Source organism: Perca flavescens, chromosome 7 (genome assembly GCF_004354835.1).
Source record: "Perca flavescens isolate YP-PL-M2 chromosome 7, PFLA_1.0, whole genome shotgun sequence".
Lineage (NCBI taxonomy): Eukaryota > Metazoa > Chordata > Actinopteri > Perciformes > Percidae > Perca > Perca flavescens.
The window spans coordinates 11,779,103-11,796,624 of NC_041337.1; the positions used below are offsets into that span (position 1 = coordinate 11,779,103).

The 17,522-nt window shown below is 41.5% G+C and overlaps 1 protein-coding gene across 3 annotated transcripts in view; it reads left to right on the top strand.

The window, feature by feature from the left end:
* LOC114558874 (synaptotagmin-2) overlaps positions 1–17,522 on the top strand; it is a 58,562-nt gene that overhangs the window by 21,941 nt on the left and 19,099 nt on the right. For 2 of the 3 annotated variants that reach the window (XM_028583152.1, XM_028583153.1), the window contains exon 2: positions 5,296–5,368. The gene's annotated coding sequence lies outside the window, so the exon portion shown is untranslated. Of the gene's footprint in view, positions 1–5,295; positions 5,369–12,633; positions 12,691–17,522 lie in introns of those variants that run through there. The other variant, XM_028583154.1, reaches the window with a different exon arrangement.

Below are 17,522 nucleotides of genomic sequence, written 5' to 3' on the forward strand. Positions count from 1 at the left end.
TGGTGCTATTTTGAGCCTTGTTAGTGGTGTAGAAATATAAATTTATTTTTACTTTACCTGTGCCCCAACGACTAGCTTTATAAGCTAATCAGCAGTTTGCGCTAGCTTGTTTCAAGCTAGAGACACATTCGATTAGCATGAAAACATATCCCAGAGAACGGTTGACTTGGTACACATGTGTAATTAATAAAGTTCTTCCTGTCTGTTGTGGTTTGTAGTGTTATGTTTCATTCACCGGGCAGGCATGGAGGGAAGCAATTAATCTGGAATTGTGCGCTGGTTCATCCCTGCTGTTGACTATTTTTCTGGGACTGGATGATGAATGGCCTTATTTCTCCACATAAACACAGGTCTTGTCTCTCAGTGAGGCAGGTAGCCAGAGGGAAGTAAGCGCTCTCCACCAGGATTTATGGACAGCAGCTTTGTGAAAAATAGCACTTGCTTCAGTGAAGTAAGATCATCGTTTCCTAAAAGTTGCGAAGACTGAAAAAACTAAAATGACGCAAAGGCTAAATCTTTCTTGTTGGTGCTTGCTGTGTCATGAGGCTGATGGAGCAATAACTTTTTAACTGCTGCTAGGCAAGACGTTGAAATTGATTTGATGCAGACATTTTAAATTTAGCTGATAGATCTGTGGCCCAACACAGTTATTTTTTAAGCTGTGCTCTTAAATTGAAAACGATCCCTGCTGGCCTTAATGCAAGATAGTCCTGAAACATCAGGGTTAGATCTCTGCTAGAGGTTGTTGGGTAACTGTCCTTTGTCTGCCCTCACTATGTGTGTACTGTGGGTGCACAGCTGTGCAGAGAGCTAAACACACTTCCAATAAAGGTTGAAGACAGGTGATGGCCTTTGAGGTTTTTACTGGAAGCAGCTGCGAAACTGTGAAGGCAGTACTGGAACAAATCCAGGGGTAGTGATTACGAATCAGAAAACGATTTTCCACAAGCGTCTATAAACAAGAGTAAGACCAAATAAAATAAAATAAAATGAAAACTGGATTCACAAAAGTTTAGACTAGCTGTAAAATGAGTTACATTACATTATAATTTATTGTGCTGTTTCCCTTACACATGAATGTTGACTTTCAGTTTCAAATTCAAATGAACCACTTCAAGTTAGAAAAAGTTTGATGGACAGCATTGTTTCTCTCTCTTGTCTCCGTGCTGGCTGAATCGGAGCGTGAAGAAGCCAAAGGGTCATCAATTGCTTGTTTCTGCTGACTATTAAAGAGTCCCATAGTCAGCAGTCTGTCATGTAAGCAACCACCCATCACGCCCTTCACCTCTCACACACTGGGAGACTGTATGGACAGTAAACAGTAAAGCCGACGGAAGCCTCCACCTCGATTTATATTCAGACAAATGGTGCCCATTGGTGAACCCTTTCAACACAGAAATCATTTAAATAACCTTAAAAGGCGCTGTTTTCAGTGATGGGATTGCACACAAACAGTATTTTCTGCCACACTTACAGCAGTTTTAGGTTATTTCACATTTCAGTATTCCTCACTGGTTTGAAGTGGGCTGGGCTCAGATAGAAAAGGGCATGTCACATACCTCTATGCACCAATCAGGATTCAGCAACATCAAACCACACCCACACACTCCTGATGAAGAAATGATTACTAAATATATATACAGTACAGGCCAAAAGTTTGGACACACTTTCTCATTCAATGCATTTCCTTTTTATGGCCTGTACTGTATATATATTTTTTACTTTGAGTATAGCTTATTTAGACATAAATGTTTATTATTATAGAGAAATACTTGATAGATAAAGCTTTCAGGGGCTTCAAAAATATGCAAATTAAGAACTACCATTTTACTCATTTGGAAATGCATAAGTTAAGTTGATTGTCCTTTACAGAGCCGCAAATATTACACGTGACGAAGCTTAAGCAGAGCTGCTTTACTAAACTCTATGTAGGCGTCACTGCATTTAATGATGGCAAAATTGCTCTTTTCTACCTGTCAAACACTCTTTATGCAGGTATCTCAGATCAAATCGGATTTTGTGGGTGTTCTTGCATGCATTGGTCCAGCTGTGTGTATTTGTGTTTGTGCTAAAATGTGTGAAGTGTGTAGTCAGAGGGCCAGTTCTTTAATGGGTTCGCCTGCCTTCTGGCTCTATGTTAAACCCCTGCATTGCAGCACTGCCAGTGGGATTTCAGCAGGCACGGCCCTTTTTTCCCTCTAACCCTCCATCCTCACAATAGAGAGATTAAATTTGGGCCAGATCTCCTCCTGCGTGGAAAGCTCCTCGACCACGCGTGCACATCTTGAATTGTTCATACGCTACGCTTCAGAGAACGCAAGGCAACTGAGAGCCCCCAAAAGTCTCCTGTAGGCTCCCTTTGCCCCACATGAGTCCCCCCTCCCCTGACTGAGTGGGAGCAACAGTCATGGAGAGCCACGTGTCTTGGAGACAGACACAGACAGAGAGAAGGGGAGACTGAGAGAGAGAGAGAGAGAGAGAGAGAGAGAGAAAACATGGGATCCTCGGGGGCTCGGCAATTCAAGTGCTGTCTGAGAAGCTGCACAGTAATCTCGTTAAAGAATGGAAAGGCTCTGGAGTTTGCTGCTGAGTGACTTTTCCAGTTGTTGTGACTACATTGTCCTTTTCATCAAACTGAGATCCGTTGGGGAATAAAAGGGAACATAAATCAGAGAATGTTCTGTCTCGTGGACCGCAGTGTGATTTTAGTAACTGGGAATATTAGAAGAAAGCTTTATTTCAAGTCTCTTACTGTGGACTTGTTTAATCAATGAGACAAACTCACAGCTGTGGACAGAGTCAATAAAAACGGACAGCACAGACAGCTAAAACACTGCTTTGGGAATCATTTTCACCATAAACAAAAAGAAGAATTTTGTGACAAAAACTTTGATAACAATGCTCTGATGATATTTTGGAGATGACTATTATTGGTTTCAGAAGATAATAACACACAAAGACAATTTTAAGCAGCCATGCTTATTGGTGTGATGGCCAGACAGAATTTCAACAGCAATTTAACTGTAATGCAGCCTTAAGACCCTGAAAACGTGCCCTAAACTGTGCTGACAAATTGCTGCGGTATTTTTATAGAGTTATTGAGACCTGTTAGATCCACTAAAAGACATCAAACATCCGGTGACATCTACATTCTGACATTGACTGATTTGGCTTATCAATGGTTATTTTTATATGACTCCACCTTCACGATGGTTCGCTGACATTGACTTGAAATGAAAACCAAAAGAAAAAAAGTCTTCATTAAACTCCCTTTCCTTTCCCCTCTGTATAGTGTGGTCAATAGGTGTGGAAAAGATCCAATTATGTTCACCGAGAGGCAATTCCCTTTAACGTGATTGTATCTGAGAATCTGCACATAAGGGCTTGTCTGTTGCCCTGCCAGCTAGCCAATTTATGATCTTTCAATAATTATTTCTCTTTTTTTGAGTGAGATTTGACCTGAAATGTGCCCTTACCTGATAACATGTATTTCTGCTGTGACATCTTCTTATAATACAAGTGTATAACAGGCAAGAACATTTATGTTTGAGATTCTAATCAAGTTTGATTGTGAATTCAGTCCATGTGGTTTGACCTTTCAGTTTGAAATAAAATGCCACTGGTATTGTTGGCGTGCTGCAGTGTGAAGCAGTGTCAAAGCACTGCTTTTCTCCTCCCTGTCACTGTGGCCCCTCAGCTAGCTGCAAACAACTCACTTTGACAGTTTCCTAGAGTTTCTGCGAGGACTGCAGGTATTTCATTGTGCATGAACCTGAAGAATCCCCTGTCTATAGTCTCCTCCATGTACCATCACATTTTTCTTCAGTGCAACGATATTCATCAGCCGTCTTGTTGTCTAGAAATGCTTGGAGTCATGTGTGCTAGAATTAAAATGTCACCAGCGCGAGGTATAGAAAACCATTTATTTCACTGTTTGATTTCATCATAGATTTTAAGGCATCATCAGATCATCCTAATGATGGATTGATCTCAAGGGTGTTACTTAAATAGCAGTTTAAATGGGAAAATGAACAGTTTTGAGCATGTGTAAAAAAAAAGTTAAATCCATATATAATACATATAATTCACAGAATAAATGCCGGTGACACTTCACTGAAGTGCACAAATTGAAGTTGGTTATCTCTCCCTGTGGATGTCTTTCGTGATACAATTACAATAAACCAATTAAGTCCAGTGAATCATGAAATTGATTGTTTTGCTAAAATAGGAGAAGGAAATTGGGCCACAAATAGAATACCCTCAAAGGTCTGCATAAGAACACGAATAGGCTTCGACTGATCATAAAAGTTCTTCAATTCTATCGTCAGCACGTTGTGATTTGCAAGCATATTAAAGGGCACAGCAGATCACAGTATGCTGCTAAGAAAGTGACTTGAAGCTGGTGGGAATAGTTTGACATTTGGGGGGAAACGGTTATTCGCTTTCTTGCTCAGAGTTAAATGAGAAAATAGATATAACAGTGATATCAGGAGAGGCTAAGCCAACACACTTGAAACAGGGGGAGGGGGGCAGCTAGCCTATAGCCGAGCACGACTTAAGCTCTCTAATTAACACGTTATATTCCCTCCTTCCCTGTTAACCTCACGATGACAACAACACTCCAGGAAGTCCAGTATGTGTTAAATAAATGAGATGTGTGAAATGTGTTAATTAATGAGCTACAGCGGTGCTGGAAGGCAGATTTTTTTTTATACCTTTAGACAGAGCCAGGTTTTTCCCTGTCAGTCTTTATGCTAAGCTAAGCCAACTATGTCATGGCTGTATCTTCATATCTAATGTACAGACATGACGATGTATCTATCTTTATCTCTATCTCTATCTCCATTTTATTTAACTCTCTTAATAACTGGTGAGCTTTATTATGCAATGGATAGCTTTCAGTCATAATTTATTTGCCCTGCAGCTTTGTGGATCAAAAACAGTTGGCTTCAGCCATATATCAGCTTGTTTATGTGAGAGGGAGACAGCTATCAATATTCTTCTCTTGGCTCAAAACAATTTTTTGCTGTAATAAGGTTCTGTATTGTGCAAATGGAAAGTTTCATTTTTCATGGTTTTACTGAAGGCTGCTAATCAGACTATGTGTGTCATTTAATGCCATGGATTGTCTTTAAAGGATATACACTGTACATTTACATAATCAAGAGGGGATTTACCTTCAGCAAAAGTTTGCAAACAACTTCATTTCACCACATTTGTCCAAGAAATACAATACAGATCTTTTTTTGAGAATTAACTATACCTCCCTGAGTTCACATTGTCTTTCTCTTTCAGGGTTTCTGACTGACAAGATTCTCACAGTGATTAGCCTACATCCAGCCACTTTTCAAGAAATCAAGATTTGGCTGTAAGTATCCCACCAGCAAAGATATTGTGTGTGGTGCGAGTCGAGGCTCTGAGCCAATGCTGTAGACTTAAAGGTTATGAGAGAGAGAGAGAGAGAGAGAGAGAGAGAGAGAGAGAGAGAGAGAGAGAGGAGGAGGAGATTCTCCACTCCATCAAAGCAGTCCAGTGTCATTGCTGTGACCGTCCTCTTTAAGAGGAGACAGATCCCTGCACATTGTTCAATGCCTCCATCCTCTGCAGCTCCCCTCTCAGAAATAACATCCATTCCTCGTCCTTTGAGAAATCCAGCTCGACTCCGTGTCCGTACTGTCCATTGAAGGCATCGCCCAGATGGCGGTCTGTCTATGGCTGGATGCTTTCTTTAACTGTCCAGTAATATAACACTCTGATGAGCTGTGGGGTGAAGCACTAATTGACCAGAAAGGAAAATGCTGTCGATTATCATAAATTGCTTGGTAGATATTAATTTCCTGCTGAAGAATGGAATTATTTATACTTCATATAAAATCATTGTATTATTATTAAGCATGGAATCCAAAAATGAAACCAGTCCAGACTACAACAATAAATGTAAATAGACTTGCGTAATCACATGTTTTGGACTCTAGACACTAGATGTCAGCATGAAACGTGAGTTGGGTTTTCCCCACTCTACCATCTGTTCTTAGAAAAGCTCTGCTTGTGCCTGGGAGGACTGAGCCCACTGCAGTGTGTAGTGGGCAGGCAATGCATGGTGAGGATGAAGGTGCAGCCCGCTGTGAACAAGCATGATTTACTGTTGGATTGGTTGGCACTCCAGCACTCAGCTGATTAATCAGAGTCATCTCCATGAGTGATGGAAGCTCCGGTGTCTCAAAAGCTACAGAAAGCCAATAAACCCTATCAGACAATAGCCACGCCTCGAAGGACGAGTTACTGGCCACTGCTTTTATACCAACTCTGTTACCATGGCCATCTGCCATTATTCAGCCCTCACTGCCCTGTGTTAGCCTCATCGCTGTTAACATTGATCAACATCTAGTGAATGAGAATTCCTACCTCGGGAAGTGGTGGTGCGCAATTGTTTGAAAATGCAGCACCATTAGCGGTTGTATCTTTTACTAAATGCATATTGATACTCTCTCTTTTTCACAGAGCAACTGTAGTAGCGCATATTTTCATCCTTATCTCTGGTTTTGAATGAGGCAGCACAGTAATAATTAATATTACATAATTAATAAGATCTCAAACACAAAGATTTTAAAATTAGAACTTAATGAACCTCAACTGGTCAACTGTTTTTTTTGGCCACTTGAAAATTATCTTTCATTTGCTGTCCTGTTTCTGGCCACCAAATCAAAGTCTAACATTCACCCTTATTTTAGCTCTGTTTCGGTCTCCACCAACTCCTGAGGGAAATATCTGTAATATCTCTTTAGCTGCTAAATATTTGACTATGTTTACCAGCTAGTCACTGACTGTATCTGTCTGCTATTTGGTGCTGAACATGTAGTGTACAGTGGGTCTTTAGAGCTTTTTTTGCTGAAAACGCCATGAGCGGGAAGAGTGAACCAAAAGTTGCGGGGTGGAAAAACAATAAACTGACAGAGCTTAGTGGGGCTGCAGAGTCAAGTGATAATTTTTGGTGGGTTCGTCACTATGAGTACATCAGTATGTCACTGAGTTGTCAAGTGATCCATTGTTAACATAAAAATATTGGTCATAGCAGCTTTACATATTGTGATATTCCAGAAGATGAAAAATGTACTCAAAATAGCACATTACTGCATTATGTAACATATTTTACAGTAAAATCATTTTGTTTAAAAAATGGCTTTACACAACTAAAGTAAAAAAAAAAAAATGGTTTGCTCCCAAGTAGGGACATAAATCGCCAAATTAATCTGCCAATTATTTCCTCAATAAACGGTTTACTCTGCAACCAAAATAGTGAAAATCATCCATCACAATTCCTTAGAGCCCAAGGTGACGTCTTGCAACTTCTTGTAAAATAGACTTTACTCTAACATAACACAGGGGAAAGCAGCAAATTGCCACATTTTAAAAGCTGGAACTGGTATGTTGAAAAGCGAAAGAATTACAGAAACAATTAATGGATTATCAACTACTTTATTTTGGTTGATTAATCCATTAAATGTTTCAGAATCAGAAAGGACTTTATTGACACAGTAAGTTACACCTATTTGTTGTAAAATGGTGCTGCGGCTCCTTAAAGGCCCTGACACACCAACCCGATTATCGGCCGTCGGACAGTCTCAGACTCGAGTCTGTTCGGTGTGTTCAGTGTGTTCCGTGCCGTCGTCAGTCGGAGGAGCCGTCGGCCTTCATTTGGGCCAATTTGACATGTTGATCGGAAGGCGGGCAGTCGGACTCAACGACCAATCTGATTGGTGAAAATCTTTTAAACTGACCTTTGTCAATCTGAAATGAAGACAGACTCAGCAACTACATGGCCTATTTTTCACTTAAAATGTTTTCAGAAACACGTTTCGGTGAACTATTTTTGTAAAATATGAGATCGTATTCCAAACGAGCCGTGATGGTCTGGCTTTGAAATTCCGGAGAAGCCAGACCCAGGTGACGCGTTTGTCCAATCAGCTGCCGGTTTTCATTTTTTGGGCGACAATACAGATTAGCGCCGCCTGCTGTTACGTACGCTCAAGAGGGTGTCTCTGCGGTGTGTTCCAAGGCACGTTTTTGACCAACTCGGGGAGGCAGTCAGTCCGACTGCCTTTTCTGCCGAAGGTCGGCCGTCAAGTTGGTGTGTCAGAGCCTTAAGAGAGGTCAGTGTGTGTGTGTGTGTGTGTGTGTGTGTGTGTGTGGAAAGTGGGCAGAAGAGAGATAGAGAAAGAGGAAGCAGACGTGTAAGATGCAACCGGAGCAGAGTTGGTGGAATAAGTTTAAGTTTTGTACACAGTGTGTGCAGTGTCCGAAATAAACCCCAGACTGAAAGCCACGTTCATTCATTTGCTCACCAGAAACGGAATTTTAACCCTGTCGTTATTCATGTTATAATGTGGGCCCTGGAGTTAACGACTCTCCCCTGGTTTTCTGACCACGGTCGGAAACGACACAATCAGGACACGTTGAACATTTTAAATTAAACAGCTTATTAACGTGCGCTTGTTGCCCCGTGTGCGCTGATGCGCTCATCTGTTGAAATTTGTGAATGCATTCCTACAGTTGCTTAATAATAGTGGGCTTTCCACACAAACAAACGTACATGTGTCATTAGTAAGAGAAAAACTATTTGATTTTAACTGTGTCGGGCTCGGGTCGGGGTCGGACATAAATATCTTAATGCCTGTTGGGCTCGGGTCGGGTTTGGTTACTGCTCTGTCAGACGCGGGCCGGGCTCGGACAGAAAAATGCGGCCCGATCAGCTCTCTAATACAAGCACAAACCAAACATATAAAACATTAATAAGAAATAAACAATAAATACAGAAATAGTAACAAATATATTCAAAATAGCTGTTTAGTATTAAAAAAAAAAAAAAAAGGAGGCTGATTTGGTTGAGTGCAGAATGCAAAAAATATATAGTATGTGCAATGGGCAGATGTATAGTCCAGGATGAAGGTTATTGCAAAGTGAAGTGACTGGGGAGAGAGGGGGAGGGGGATTAAGTCATTGTCAGTGGGGGTTGGGGCCTTGTTGATGAGGCTGCCTGCCGAGGGGAAGAAACTTTCAGCTCTACACAAGGCTCATATTTTTAAAATGATTGCATGCACCTGGTGATATCATTTTGACCATGAGTAGTTGTGAGTATTGATTTGTGCAATCTATGAAACTACAGTTGTTATTGAAACAGATATAATCCCAAAATGTGCCTTCATTCCTAAATTGGCATTGTCACCTGCAGTCCCAGTGCCATCTCGAGTTGCAATAACACACATTGTAGCAATTTCAGAACAGCCGTGTGGAGACATGGCTATAGCAGAAGGGTTTCCCTCTCATTCTGCAAGATCTAAAACGGGCCAACCCAATGAAACACTCAGTATTGCATTTTTGCACCTTCTCACATCTGCAGCACCACATCCCAGCACAGACACAGAACCAGATTCTAATCCCTGACTGCCAGCCACAGCATTGTACATTTACCACACATATGTGAAAGCAGCATTCACTTAAATATTTGGAGATCGGGGGACCGCCGGAGACATAAATCATCTTCACTTGATAAAAAAGAAGCACTAGATGTAATCACTTGTGCATGTGTGTTGTTTAAGCAGTATCGGGACATCTTTGTTGTTGTTGTTTTTTGTTGTCATATCCCCTGCATAGAAAAGAAGCATCACAGTCTTTTTTCTTCGTCATCCTTCCTACTTTCCTATTTTCCTACTTCCTGTCAAGGTTCTGTCGAATATCTCCGAGCACATCTCTGAAATAAAGTCACCTTGTTAAAACACAGCCATGTGCCTTTACTCATTGCTCAGGAAAACACATGGCATTACATGTGATTTTGTTACAAAAGGCTAGGTAGGGTGATGCATTTTAAACGCTTCCCATAGTCATTGACTGAGCGATGTTAATACGTGGCTGCAAGCTCATTGCAGTTAGTCTCCACAACACGCATACCTTATTAAATATGTATTCAAGGTTGCACTGAATCACTCTGGAGACTTGGCCTGTTTAGTTCAAAGTAAGGTCTGATGGAGTTTTTTCTCTCTTACTACTTACTCAATGAAATTACTAGATTGTTACTGTATTTAATGTGTCTACTGTAGCAGCAGTAGTCAGCAGTAAAAAAACACGAGGAGAGTATTCGCATTTGTCATCCGTCACTAAAAATCACTATGCATATGTCTGTCATGTCTCATGGGGCAGATGCCTGTGTTGCTCACCATGGGTTTACCCAGCATGCTATGAATCTTGGTTGGATCAATATCCTGCTCCCACTCAGACACTGAATCAGACCTGCCTGGGTTTCAGGGCACTGGGCTGTAAGATATCTCTCACATTGTGGAAAAGAGTGCACAAAGGAATACAGGCTTGATTAGCTTTCATAGGTTCGATAGCAAGGCCTAAATGTCATATCATATTGTTGATGAGGAGGGAATATAAACCGTTGGGCTTTATTTAGACCAAATCGCATTGGAAGGCTGCCATTTTACTTTCACCCTTCACAAAACAATATGGAGGTGGAGAGCTGCAGGAAGAGCTGAAGCAGCCACCCTCCAGGATTCTTTTACTTCTGTGATCCTGAAAGGCGATATTCTGTATTTCTTCTTATTTTGTCGACCAGCAATGAATCATGCTAGCAAGTATTGTCTGTGTAGCCAAAGCCTGATTTAGCTTAGAAGAGCTCCATTGTTGTCCAAAAACTATTCCAAACACATCAATGAGCCACGCGGTTGCACTGGGTGACATGTTCCTTCATTACAATGAACTGTTATTTTGAGTCAATCCTGCATACACCACCCTGGTGCAGTGAAACACTTGCTACAAACCAAATGTGTATCAATCCGCAGCTGAAAATAGTCCCCAACAAATGCACTATTAAATCCTATTTGAGTAACATTTGCCAAAAACTACAATGCTCAGCTTTTTCAGGAAATTATTTAGCCTTTTGAAAAATGAAGCAAAATATATATTTGTGACCAGTTTTGCTTTAAAGATTTAGGTCTACAGTGTTAACACACAGGGCAGGGGAGTGGGAAAGTATTGAGAGGCGGACTGCCACATGTTTTCATGGGATTTGTTGACAACAAGAAAAATATAGAGTAACGCCAGCCTCACTGCTTTGAGTTTGTACACTTTAGCAACCTACATCCAAAGGTGAAGATATCAAGATGTAAAGAGCTGTGCGTGTGTCATTTTTCTCTATGTGCATTTTATTGGGACTGCTTCACCTCCCCTATATTTACCACATCACTTCTAATAAATAAAAAAAAAACAGCAACCATGCATTGCTGCCCAGACCCTACGCTGAGAAATGGTATTCCCACAGACAGGAAATAAATTACATTCCCCTCTCTCTCTCTCTCTCTCTCTCTCCACTTGTATGTTTTGAAATTAAAAAAGGCATATCTCTCTCTGTCTCTCTCTCTATACCTTCCATTTTCTCTGATTGAAACTTTATTGATTTCTTGTTCAAATGCTCATTGCTGGTCAGTAAGGAGGGTGATTCACTGGGGGACGATGATAATCCTCGGTGACACACAGTAATGCCCGAAAGGCTCCAAACTGTCTGGTTCAGCGTTGGTGTTAAACGAAAGGGTGCGTCACATCTTGTCATTAAATAAGCAGATTTACACAGTATCCACTGTAAAGGGGAAAAAGCAGTGTGAGCTAAGGGGTCTGAGAGTGCATTGCTGACAATTTTGCAGCATTTACACTATGATTTATTTCATTTTTCAGCCTTGTTATCACAGCCATTATTATCACAGGAACATACTAAAAACCCTGTTTAATGAGCTCCCTTGCTTATATAAAGCAGTGTGATGTCAGCAAAAGGTTTTGAAATCATACCAAGGACTCTTCGTATATATATATAAGCTTATATATGCCATACCCTGCTAGTCTTTGTGCCGCTGTCATAGGATTAAAATCTTCCTTGATGACAGTGGGAGTGGAGCAAGTCCAAAGACATAATTCAGATAAATGGATAGAGATGGCAAGGCAGAAAGAGACTCAGCAGCAGACTATTGCTGGGGTAAGCACAAGCAAATGACGGGCTTCTTCTTGTCTTTGTGTTTTTATCTAGAGGTCTCATCTACAGTATGCCCGTTTACTTATTTTCATCCACTCTTCTTTTCACGAAGTTGCAGCTCAGGAACATATCTGTGGAGTCCCCGAGCTGTTGTGCTGTATGAACGAGGGTGTGGATGCCGGGTCGGACAGTAGAGCATGTGGATGCTTTTGGATTGCCCTCATGCATTGGACCAGGGCACATATTGCTGCATACAGCACCTTGTGAGCAGCATCACAAATCAGCCGGCCGAATAGTGAGAGCTGGAGTGGATGGAGAGATGGAAGATGGAGAGAAAGCGGGAGAGGGGAAAGGGGAGGGGGATCCTTTCAGTGACAGAGATAGAAAGAGTGGAGTGAGGTAGAGGAGGAGGGGATTGAGAGAAGCAGAGGTGGGGGTAGTCACAGAGAGAATGAGTGAGCGTGTGTGTGTGTGTGTGTGCGCGCGTGTGTGTATGGGAGAACAAGTAGTGCTGCAGTGGAAACAGTGCGAAGAAGACTGCAGTTTCTGGTACTGATGGGAGAGCGGTCGAGGGACGGTATTAAGGCATTGTAACATTAACCCTAAGTGCCTCTTTGGTGAATGGGTTAGCCTTTTGTGGAGAACAGGATTACGGAATTACGGTAGTGCTGGTAAGGGCGTATTTCAACTCTCTTCTCAACATTGCTTGAACACTTCCTTTGAGGAATCTGGAATAGAGTTATGTGGCATTTAAGGCTGGGGGTTGCTGTTGTAGTTTTTACAGGCTGTATGTAACTTAGAGTTTCCTTTTCTTTGGTTTCACCATAACGCAGGCGCTGTGTGCATGTTACTTCCTGGTGCATGTGGTCCAAACTTTACTCAAAGCTAATTTATAAGCTTTGTTAAGGGATTACTGAACATCCTCTGGATCCTGATCTGCCCCAGGATCTAGCTATGGACCTTGTCTTCACCCATTTTGTGTGCAGGCACTGGCACATTTTAGAAAAGGGATAGAGGGGTGTAGCTCTGGATTTAGATTATTCTCATTGATCATGCCTCATTTAGCTTGCCTGGCCGGTGTAGTACTTCTTTCCTGGAGAGTGGCCAAGAGGCTGCCCTACTGACAGATGCTCTGTTTATCCCTGCAGCCACACCGGCGTCTCTCCCAACCTCCCTGAACATACAGAAACAAACAACTGGAGCCAAAATGGCACAGTACACCAAAATACCTGAGGTCTACTGTATTGTATCCGCCATGTAACAAAGCAGACCCAAGCCGCAGTGCTCTTTATTTTTTGAGAGTGAGTGGTCAGACGTAAAAAGAGGCTGGCAGTTGTGCTGAGGAGTATAGAGAGTAGAGGGTGGGGATTTTATAAAGTGCTGCAGGATGCTCTTTTTTTCTGCTGTCTCTCATGGGACATATAGCACAGGCAGCACTGAGGTGACAGTACCAAGGACAAAACCTATATTGGGCTGCTATTTCTCTTACCACCTAATGCTGACTCTTGCAGGACTGCATCAGGCTCATCATTAGCACAACAGAGTTTTCATTTAATCCAATTAAATTCATATTCATTATAACAAACTGACTATGAATAGATTGGGTGTTTTTTTTTTTTTAGCTCTGCAGTTTCATAACAAATCCAAACATAAAACAATTTCCACATTATGCACAAAAATAATAATTTATTTTGTGCTTTGCATCCTGAAATAACATCTTAAAATAAATATAAATCAGGTTTATTCTCTCACCAGAGTCTTTCGCGTTGTAATTCAGATTCAGCCAATTGCTTGTATGTGGAACACTGAGGTTTCAGGAGTATAGTAAACAAACACAGTGTGGAGGATGTGAGAGATCATATTATATGTATATACATGCAGCTGGGTACATACTGTACCTGCGTACACGTTTACTTCTCCTGTATCCGGAGTGCAAGAGACTATTTGATACTGAGCATGCTCTGCAGGTTCTTTTTTTTTTTTGTCAGGCTCTAAAACATTCAGGCAGGCTCATTAAGTCCGTACCTCAGCCTGCCGCTTCCATTGGCTCTCACGCTGAGAAATACTCTCAGAATCCCTCATACATAACCAGAAAAATGAGAGGATGCTTTGAAGTTCACCAATCGCATTTCTTTTTTTTCTTTTGGCTCCCTCCAAGAAGGCAGCTGGTGCCCGATTGCTGAGAACTGCTGAAAGAAGAAGAGAGAAATAAAAGAGGCTTATTCTAACTGTGCAGCCTCCTAGAGTGTCTTGCTTGCGTGGGTGTGCCCTCTTTCACCCACATCACCTTTGTTTTCCTACTTCCTGCTTCATTAGGTTAAAATACTTCTTCATCTACTAATTTTTTGTTAGTATTCCACAAGCATTAATATGTTCAAATTGACAAAGCCACCCATATTGAACTCTGAGAATGAGTATGTGATTTTCTCTCTGACACATTAGCACAACTATGATTGGGATTGCTCAGCCGCTGTCAGCTTCTCACTCCAGGTGAGAGCTGAGCCTTCCCAGTCCTGGCTCCAGCCCATTTAATGGTGTGTTTCTGGCAGACGATGGCAGAGAGCTTCAGTGTTAAATGGTCAGATGCTGTCACCATTCACAGCATCCGGCTGTGCTGATGGGGCATTTTCATCACTATTTAATCTTCAGAGGGAGAAAAACATGGCAGTTTTTTTTTTTTTTGCGAGACCTCTAGTAGCATTTTTTTTCTCACCATCTTGCTCTCTTGGAAGATAGGATATGTGATGGTCAGAGGGAGCAAATTACAGAGCAGGGTAACACTTTGCAGTAGAGAATGAGTGAGAATGTTTTCAGTGTGTTTCATCATACTGGAGATGTTTTGTGTAACGCCTACATCACACATCACACAATCTTACAGCAAAAGCCTTTGAATTTACGCTGAGATTTTCTGTATGGATAGTTGCACATACGGTATATTCAGTAGTTAGTTTAAAGGAATAGTTTGACACATTTGGGAAATACGCTTTTTTGCTTTCTGAGAGAGAAGTATATGAGAAGATCAATACCACTCTTTTCTGTACAACCAGCAGCTGTTAGCTTAGCTAAGCACAAAGACTGGAAGCAGGGGGAAATAGTTAGCGTGGCACTGTTTAATGATGACAAATTCCTCACTATTAACTAAGTTTTACCTTCCTTAAAGTTTCTCTTCTTAGTTTCTTTAACTGGTACTAAAACAACAAATATGCGTTTTATAGTGGTTTTGTGCCAGATTATTTCCTGATTGGGACCAGCAACTTCCTGGAGTGTGCTGGTTGTCTGGCAACTGCTCATAGCTAAATAGTCCAGTACATAACCCCCAATAACATGGAGAATTATCATTTATGCAATTTTTGTGCTAAACATCAAAACAAACAAGATTTCAAGTGTTAATTAATGAGCTTTAGATGCGCTGGTAGGTGGATATTATTTGACCTTGGTACAGAGCCAGTCTAGATGTTTCCTAAACTAAGCTAAGCAAACTGGTTGCTGGTTGTAGCTTGATATTTGATGGACAGACATGAGAGTGATATTGATCTTCTTATCTAACTCTCAACAAGAAAGCGAATTTGCCAAAATGCCAAGATGTTCCTTTAACTTGAAAAAGGATGTTTTACTTGCAGTCTCGCCGTCTACATATTGTTTCTTCTCAAAACAAGAGAGTCAGTACATGTGGCCTATCTGTAGTGCTGCAGAAGCCCTCTCCTCTTTTCTCCACACAGCCTTACATGCAGATTGGGTCACTGTCTCTGTGACAGAATGATTAATCGACCTATCAGGGGACAGGGAAAGGGGTTGTGCTGAGGGGGAGAGGGAGAGGGAGGATGTATAGCAACTGGCTGTAAATGATCCCTGCCGGTCCTCAGCATTCAAACCCTGGCGCCTCCCACCTCCTTCTCAACGATCCCTCCTGATAATAGCTGAGTCACATTCAGCTGCAGGTGAGAATAAGCATTGTTTTATCTACATAAAGCAGGTTTGTAAATGAGCCTCTCTGGACCGCCCTTTGGGCCAGCACACAATGAGATATAAAGAGGGAGAGGCTTTCTCTCATTCTTTTTAGTGAGATTAGGCGCAAGGCACCTTTTTGACATCCTTATCTCTGATGCTGCCCTCAGATCAGCAGTGACACCGGCAGGATTTCCTAAACCACTTGCATTTTGTTGAGACGAAGGTGAAATTGCCATGTTGACATCTCTGATTGATGGTCACGGTCTGTTCTTGTAAATGCTTGTGTTGGTTTCATTCTGAGCATTTGTGCAGCCCTGAGGCTTAACACAGGGGTCTGATTCCTCTGTAAATGCCCTGTCCTGGACGGCTAAATGAGCAGTTCGGCCGACTGTGTTGCAGATCGGTTGCTGAGTGAATTTGTAAATGCCAATGTCTGCAAATGTCTGTTGTTGTATGTGGCACAGAGATTACTAAAAAGTTTATTGCCACAGTGTTGGCCCAAAAAAAACAAAAAAATTCAGTTCATCTTAACAAGAACAGATGGTGGTTTGTTTTTGAAAATCAGAATGCAAGTGGCACCAGTGAAATAAGCCTTTAAAATGTTAAGGTTTGTCAAAGCTATAGGCTACTTTTTATAGCATTAGGCTATATGTCCCTCATTAACCTAAATGAGGGGACATACACACCGTAAAAAGGGAGATGGCTGGCAGGATTTTGCTGAACATTGAAGTCAGTGCTTTGTTAGCTGAATTGAATGACTTAGTTACTGTCACATTACAGCATCCGGACAGATGCTTGGCACTTTCCCATCGATGCGTTGTTGCAGGAGACTTGAAGGCTCTTGGTCAAGAGTTTCAGAATCTGGCTCTGGCACATGTTGTGCACTGCATGCTGTGTTTTTGGATTTGCCAGTTCTTTTGTCAGTCTCTTGGCCCTCTACCATGAAATGACAGAGGAAGGAGTATTGTGCAACTTCAGTAGGCTACCTTGCAGGGATCTTTCTCTGCCACACACTTGGCGTTTATCTGACTGTGCATTGCCAGCTGAGATCTGTACAGGAATGTACACTGACATTATGTGCACAAGATATGTAGAAGAGATATCTTTTATGCAGCGTGGTTCAAAACAGCAAATGAAAAAGCATAGAAAGATGCAACTAGCAGCAGCTATGAAGACTAAAACGTGAATGGACTGATGCTGTAGAGTCAGTGGCACCACTCAGCTCAATATTTGGATTTACGTTGAGGTAAAGAATGCAGAGCGTTTTGTAAAAGTAATGAGTTCATTTAATGTACAACGGTAGAAATAACAATTGCTGCAATTCTATCATTAAAATGAATTTTCTGTTCATACAACTGAATATACTTAGACATATATACTTAGGTTCGGCTCAGGCCAAGTTCCACACAATATCTAATCCTTCAGTGGTAAATAACAAGCAATGCAGCAATCAGTATCCCCCCTGTAATCCTATTAAAACTCGGTCAAAATGAGACCATTATGACTATGGGAGTCCCAAGTCCATCTCAGCAGGGGTGAATTACCATAGAGTAGC